This window comes from Colossoma macropomum, unplaced genomic scaffold (genome assembly GCF_904425465.1).
Source record: "Colossoma macropomum unplaced genomic scaffold, Colossoma_macropomum, whole genome shotgun sequence".
NCBI classification, from domain to species: Eukaryota; Metazoa; Chordata; class Actinopteri; order Characiformes; family Serrasalmidae; genus Colossoma; species Colossoma macropomum.
In genome coordinates, this window is record NW_023494804.1 from 4,691,321 (window position 1) to 4,697,320 (window position 6,000).

At 39.0% G+C, this 6,000-nt stretch overlaps 1 pseudogene; it reads right to left on the reverse strand.

Moving 5' to 3' along the window:
* Positions 1-452: 452 nt before the first annotated feature.
* On the reverse strand, positions 453-1,476 carry LOC118825034 (annotated as a pseudogene).
* Between the last annotated feature and the right edge of the window lie 4,524 nt (positions 1,477-6,000).

Below are 6,000 nucleotides of genomic sequence, written 5' to 3' on the forward strand. Positions count from 1 at the left end.
AGTTCATTAACAACCCCTTCTCTCCACTCCCCTGGGTTGAAGCAGGTGCATCGAAGCACAATAATATACTGCTCAGTGCAGTGGGCCTCCAGGCCTGTTGGCAAGCACTAGTATAGTGATTATATGGTATATGAAATATAACAGGTAAGTTATGGTCATGACAGCTTACATGCATGAAGTATTCATTGCTGTATTCAGAGTCTCCAAGTCTATAATATATCCCTATTTGTCAACTGCATTCGGTTTGAAAAAAAAAAAAAAAATCTGGAATATCAGTGCTTGAAAGACATGAGACAGGTGGATCCACCCACTTTGATCAATAATTTAGCAAATTAGAGACCAATATGTGTATGAGAACCAGCAAAATAAATTCAGCATTTAGAATCTAATAACATCTCTATTGAGTTAGACATAATTGTGACCTCAGCTGAGTCAGTTGAATTCAGCAACCCTTAAAATTGCTCTGCAATCAAGTTAAAATGTGAAGATGAGGATTCAAATATTCTACAAGTTAAAATATACTCAACTGAATTTCTGAACCATGGATAAAAAATGGCATATATTAGGGGATTCACAGAGCAGCTCATGAATAATAGCCAGCCAAACACAGTCCACACCATTGATGAAGATGTCAGACTTTCAATTGACAGAGAACTTAAATTATATGGTATCCAGCAAGCAAGATAAACAAATATTACAACACCCAACGTCTTTGCTGCTTTGGTTTCAGAAGAGCTTGAAACGTTAGCTCCCTGTTTGTTTGAGGCACCATTCATCACAGCTCTAACAGCTTTAGCTTGACGTCTTGCCACGATAAAGATTGCTGAATACAAGGCCAGTATAACAGAGCAAGGTACAAGAAACAAAACCACCAGGTCAACAATCACCCAGGAGTATTTTATGATCAGAACACACTCTCCGTAGCATCTAGTGGATATTTGAAATTGAAGAAAATGCTCATTAAAGTACAAATAGATGATGACATAGAATAGACAGAAAGACCAGCCTAGAATTATAAACAAAACAGTTTTACAAACTGTAATTCTAGTGGCATAATGTAGAGGATCGCAGACAGCAATGTACCGATCAACTGCAATGAAAACCGAGCTAAATAGGGAGCCTGACCCTGAAGCAAAATGAATCACTGGATAAACAGAGCATCCCACTTCTCCAAGATACCAACAGGTGTCTATTAATTTCATTATGTTCACAGGCATAACAAACAGTCCCACGAGAAAATCCGCCACAGCCAAAGAGAGGATGAGCAGGTTGGTTGGGAGTGTGGAGCTGCTTGAAGTGAGAGATGGAGATGATCACCAGCAGATTCAGAAACACAGTGCACACAGATACACATGAGAGAAAACAGTATAAAAAAATATCCCCAGTGCCTGCTTGGACCTCTTTTCTGCAAGATGAGTTGATTTCAGGAAAGCAGTATTGAATTGAATTGTTTTGCCCATATTCTATGACATCCATCTTAATCAGGGGCAGGTCTACCAAACAGAGCTGATTCAAGAGTGCTGTTCAGTAATACTGAACTGAGAGATCTGCCTTTCTGCCTTACCTCTTTATACCTATCAAGGAATCCTCTCACTGACATATGATTGGCTAGGCTAGCTAGAGATAAGTCACTCATTTGATACTAAAAAAAAAAAAACAAAAATAAAATTGCTAGGTGAGGGAAGCGGGAGTGTTTACAATAATAATTTGGTTTACGTCATCGTCAACACTCAGAGGAATGCCTCTGAGACACCTGCAGGCCGCAGGCTGGGTGACTAGTTTTAAGACCTGTGGTCAATCTATTAAAGATTTTCATTGGAGATGAGTGTAAAAGTCATAGTTTGGTTATAAAGGTGAGTGGTATGCAATAAAAATAACTTGGTTCCACTTACCATTATTTAAGTAGTAAATATTTTGTACTTACCAGTAATGGAATGCATTACTATAGTGGAGAAACAATGCTTAGAGAGTATTCAGTGGTAGATACACCTTTACACCTCACTCAACATGAAAATGGAATCGCAAATCCAGTCATCATAAAACATAAGACCAGAACTATAAGACTTCAGCAAACAATACAGGAAAGTGACAGAGCCCGAGCTCAACCTGACTTTCTAGAGGTGGAAACAGCTCCATGAAAGGCTTCAAGACTGATCCAGAGCTTTTTTTTTAATAGATAAGAAATTTTATTGTTGTGGTAGCTAGCTACTGAAATTAGCCAACACGATTACTAAATACTCTTTCAATGCACTTGCACTCATCAGAATCAACCACTTCAGGAGACACAACCAGCATAAAAAAATGTTCATCTGCATGTCCTATGACATATTCTCTCCATAAAGGTCTCTAAATCCCCAAATCTCCAAAACATACATAGTGCAGCTTTAACCCTTAGAAACCTTTGGTATTTTTTGGATCAATTACAATTACAAGTATTTTCATGTGACAGTCACATATGCCATATGTTGTTATTTTCAGGAGACCCTGGGCTACTCAGATATGCCATTGTTTGATATGTTAATGCTAACAGAAATATTACATATGTTCATGAACTTGGGTCATTTTTGATCAAAAATTTACCTAGCGCCTGCTAAATTTTGTATTTTTTAAATTATAGAGATCTTGAAAACAAGTGCAGTTGTACTTATCCTTTCAAAAATTGTTAGTCTGGAGGGTCTGTGAGCTGAAAGTGCTTTGATGGTGATTTTATTCTATTGGTTGTTATGAGTAAAAATAAACAATTAGCATAAGACGGACATGTTTTTTTTAATTGATTTTCTCTCCTCCTGGATTCATGCTCAGTGCTAAAATTCTGATACCCAGCAAGGCAGAATTTATTGTTAATTACAAATTAAGTTGCATATTTAATATCAGATATTTTTAATACTCAAAATCAATGTAAACTGAAAGCCCTTTGTTTATAATATGAAGGCTAAAAGCAGAGATGTCATATAACACTAGCGAGTGGGGTTTGAGTGATTTTGGAGCTGGATTGCTGGCTGTTGGATGGTCACAGGTGGATGAAACCACTCTGGATGGTGAGAGTCTGATGAGTGAGCTGTTGTGTGAATCATGTCACTGTTTTAACCATTTGTTGGAATATGAAGGCCAAACAACAGAGCAATAATATCAGGATCTGGTTGTGTCTCCTGAAGTGACATACCTTCTTCTACCGTCTTCGGGTCCTAAGGGTTAAATAAAATGGTATCCAGCAAGCTAAATACACAAAAAGCCTCTGTTTCATTGAAAATTGAAAATTGAAAAAAACTCTTTATTGTTGTGAGGCACCAATGTTCACATCACAAACAGCTTTAGCTTGACATCTTGCCACAAATAACAAAAGAAGCCTACAATCCAATTTTGACACAGTATAACTAGCAGCTGCTGTATTTTGATTATGCCAACAAATGAAATGGACAAAGTGGCGATGCAAGGCTTTGTTCCACCAATAATGATATTCATGATGTTTAACTAACAAAGTATTAGCAAAGCCTTTACGGGCCTCTTTTCTGCATGACAAAGAAAGCAGAACTGAACAAGATGTGCCAGAAACATGCTGAATGGTGGGATTAGCCTTCTTGACCTGTTCATTCATACGTATGAATCCACCCGCACAACCACCCGCACAACTAGGAGCGGCATTTCATTTTTTTTTTTTCCATATGAGTGATGAGGTTAATTAGCCTCTTATTGACCAGGATATATTTTGGTTTTTCCATGTGAATTTACATGATCAAATCGTACGGCAAATTATTCAGTAACTGCATGAAATAAATGCTGAAAGCCAAAAATCTTAGATGCTAGATAAGTTTTACAGAGCAGATCACTGTAGAGATGCCATCTGTTTATGGTTTATAGCCCAGATTTGTGGAAAAATGGGTCAACTGACAACTGGACATTCTCCTGTAGAATTCATGGTTCCATCAATTACGGCAAGTTACCCAGGCTCTGAACAGCAGAGCATCCCCACACCCTCACACTACCACCACCATGTTTGACTGTTGGTATGATTTCCTTATTGTAAGATGTTCTGTTAACATTTTGCGAGATGTAAAGTTATCTTTAAAAAAATGCTACTTTTCCTACACAGGACATTGTGTCAGGAAGCTTCGGGCTTATCAAGGTGGTTTTATGGCAAACATTTTAGACGAGCTTTTATGTCCCTCCTGGTTAGTAATGTTTTTTGCCTTGCAATTCCTAAGAATGACATTTTTTCCCAGTCTCTTTCTTATGGTGGTGTCATGAATATTGGGCTTATTCGAAGTGAGCCTGCAGTTCCTTTCAGACTCGGAATAGTGAACAATGGTGGAGAGAGCAGCTTGCCTTACCTACTCAGGCAAGCAGCTTCTGCAGCTCCGTATATCTGCTCTGCACACTGTTAATGTTCCCATTCCTAGAGAACTACAGAGACTGTTCAGGGGATGCAAAGCTAGAGTTAAGCGAAGGAAGAGATGAGATATTTCAAGCCTTTCATCCCCTCGGTCATAGAGGGGATGTGAGGTCTCGGTATTAAGATGGATAAACTGAACATGCTGAGACATGGCTTCACGCTAATATCCCGGACTCTAGGGTTTTAATCACTGGCTTTCAGATCATGAGGGGGGACAGAGACACTAAACTGAGCGGTAAGAAAAAAGGCGGAGGGGTTGCACTGTTAGTGAATAGCAGATGGTGCAATCCAGGACATATTACTGTGAAGGAGAGCCACTGTTGCCCAAATGCTGAACTTTTAGCTGTTGCTTTACATCCATACTATATGCTGAGAGAGTTTATGGTTGCCATTATTGTCACTGTTTACATTCTGCCGGCAGCTAACGCAGATGTGGCATGTGACATCATACTCTTAGCTATCACAAGACTCCAGACTCGGTACCCGAGCTCTTTCATTGCAATTTCTGGGGATTTTAATCATGTTTCACTGTCTATTGCTTTACCAAAGTTCCACCAGTTTGTTAGATGGGCTACCAGGGAGAACAGAGTGCTGGATCTTCTGTATGCAATTCTTAAGGATGCCTAGAGTTCATCTGCCCTTCCTGCACTTGGAAGATCGGACCACAACCTGGTTCTACTAACTCCCACATACCGGACTATGGTTTGAAGACAACCAATGACAAAGAGGTCAATCAGGAGGTGATCACCAAAGGCTGAGGAAGCTCTGCAGATCTGCTTTGAGACCACAGACTAGGGAGTCTTGTGTAGAATGCTGCCTCATGTACGTTCATAACATCAGTGAGCGTGAGCAGCCAATGAGCTACTCCACTCGCCAAAAAATCAGCTCTCAGTAGCAGTAATGCTAGCGTCCTGCTGCCCCAAGCCCATTTGCTGTAGAAAAAAAGGAAATATGCAGGTTAGTTTTCTTTGCTTTTTTAGTGAAATACATCCTTCTACTTTCCATAATTAAGGAATAGTTCTGGGCGAGTGATAAGAAACTATTTTAAATTTTTGTTTTTAGCCATTTAACTCCATTCACCCCCATTCACTGAGGACTCACTCGCAGGTGCCCTCTGCTGTTCTGCAGTCTTGTTATTGATATAATGGGGGACATAGGAAGAGGCCAGGCTCCTCATAAACGGCTCCAGTTACACTTTATTTTAATCCTGTTTCCATCATATTACAAATACCTTACCAGTAATAACAATTACTGGTATAATGACAGTTATAAAACAGTATAGCAAATAACATGGAATTTATTACTGTAATGGGGGGAAAAAATACTGAGTACTCAGTGGGAGTAAATCTTGTCTCCTGTACCTGTGAGCTACACTTCTCTATCACATGGGCATTTACTTTCTGAAGCAGTTTGGTAGTATTTTCCATTACCATGTAACTTCTTAGCATTAAAATCTGAAATATGCCTCATATTTCTCACAATAATTAATGTTGTTAGGTATTAAACTTGCAAAGTATGCGCCATACTAAAACTGCTTAAAATATGTAGCACATACTACAGACTAGAAAATTACTTCTGCACTACACATTGACAATAAAATACTATGTATT